This window comes from Cebus imitator, unplaced genomic scaffold (genome assembly GCF_001604975.1).
Source record: "Cebus imitator isolate Cc_AM_T3 unplaced genomic scaffold, Cebus_imitator-1.0 Scaffold9, whole genome shotgun sequence".
Lineage (NCBI taxonomy): Eukaryota > Metazoa > Chordata > Mammalia > Primates > Cebidae > Cebus > Cebus imitator.
Genome location: NW_016107324.1, coordinates 11,623,781 through 11,625,791, shown reverse-complemented (window position 1 = coordinate 11,625,791; position 2,011 = coordinate 11,623,781). Strand labels below are relative to the sequence as shown.

The following is a 2,011-nucleotide window of genomic DNA, read 5'->3' as shown; positions in this document are numbered from 1 at the left end:
GCAATTCTCCTGCCTCAGCCTCCTGAGTAGCTGGGATTACAGGCACGCACCACCACGCCCAGCTAATTTTTTTTTGTTTTGTATTTTTAGTAGAGACGAGGTTTCACCATATTGACCAGGATGGTCTCGATCTCTTGACCTCGTGATCCACCCGCCTCGGCCTCCCAAAGTGCTGGGATTACAGGCTTGAGCCACTGCGCCCGGCCCAGCCTGGTCTTGAACTCCTGACTTCAGGTAATCTTACCGCCTCAGCCTCCCAAAGTGCTGGGATCACAGGCATGAGCCACTGCACCTGGCACAAGTTTTATGGACTAAATGCGGACCCTAACACATAGTTCTAGACCTTTGTTTTCCTGCTTCCTCATTTGAAAAAGCAGTATGCACACCACCGTAAACAAACTCTCAATTTCTGCTTCGAAAGCAATGCTGCATTCACAAAGCCCATGTATCTTTCCATAGTACCTTCAACCCACATCCTCCAATTTTTTTTTTTTTTTTCCTTTTGACAGAGTGTCGCCCAGGCTGGAGTGCAGTGGTCCAATCTCGTCTCACTACAACCTCCACCTCCCGGGTTCAAGCCATTGTCCTGCCTCAACCTCCCAAGTAGCTGGAATAGCTGGAATGACAGGCATGAGCCACCACACCTGGCTAATTTTTGTATTTTTAGTAGAGACAGGTTTCACCATGTTGTCCAGGCTGGTCTCAAACTCCTGACCTCAAATGATCTGCCCGCCTCAGCCTCCAAAGTGCTGGGATTACAAGCATGAGCCACAGCACCCGGCCTTCTTCTTCGTCATCTTTGTTTTTTACATAATTATTTATTGAGAGCCTCCTCTCCCTGCCTTTGTAGTCTCTAGGTCACTTTTTCTGCTTGTAGATTTTGCACGCAAGCCCAAGAAAGATAGCTGGGGGCAGGGGCACGGGCACTGCATATTGTTCAATGAGACCCATAATGAGTGGCTGTAACTGTCTTCCTCGCTGCAAGAACACGGCGGCAGATCCAGCTCCTCATATACTGCCTTCACCTGGGCAGCCTTCTGCCTGTAATTCTCCTTCAGGATCTGGTACTGTTCTGGGAGTGGCCCGTTGCAGACACTGAACCACCAGCCAGCTGCATGTGTTGTCCTGGATGTCAGTGCCAACTCTGCCGGTCACACTGGGGTCCCCAAAGAGGTCAAGGTAATCATCCTGAATTTGAAAGAACTCTCCCATCTCCAGCAGGATCTTCTTGGCATTGGGGTGCTCCTTCTCACCATCAATTCCCACCATGGACATGGCTACAGCTATAGGAAGGTAGGAGTAGAAACCTGTTTTGTGCCTGACAATAGATTTGTACCTCTTTTCAGTGAATCTGCCAAGATGTGCATTGCCCTAGGGGGTTGTGATGAGGTCCAGGGTCTGCCCAATCTCAGTCTGATAGGAACTCTGCAGAAAGAGCTCAGTCAGATTCAGGTAATAGGGCTGCTCCTGGCAACAGAGCTTCAGCAGGCGGTAGATACATGCTTCCAGAAGCATAGCATCATAGATGGCATCCAAACCCACGCCCAGCTTCTGATGCCAGCAGATCTGTCCCTGGCAGGTGAGGGATGAATCCATGATATAACCTGCCATCAGGAAGAAAGCTTACAGCAGTTCCACACACCAGCCACAGCCAGGGCCCGCTGGAGACTATCAGCATCCTGTTTCCTCAGCTCCACCAGCTCCCAGAATGCTACCAGCACTGTCAAACCGCAGTGATACTTGCCTCCAATGGCACTGTACTCCAGGAAACTCCCTGAATCAGGCAATAGCATCTCCTGTCTCTGGGTGCCCCATCTCATCTTCACTCAGCACCCTAATGATCTGGGAGAAGTGCTGAATGAAATCCTGCTTGCTCTTTTTTTTTTTTTTTTTGAGATGGAGTCTTGCACTGTCACCAGGCTGGTGTGTAGTTGTACAATTTTGGCTCAGTGCAGCCTCCACCTCCTGGGTTCAGGCAATTCTCCTGCCTCAGCCTCCTGAGTAGCTGGGA

General features: G+C 50.2%; 1 pseudogene; it reads right to left on the bottom strand.

Annotated features, from left to right (window-relative positions):
• Positions 1–858: 858 nt before the first annotated feature.
• Positions 859–1,901, bottom strand: LOC108315051 (annotated as a pseudogene).
• Positions 1,902–2,011: the final 110 nt, after the last annotated feature.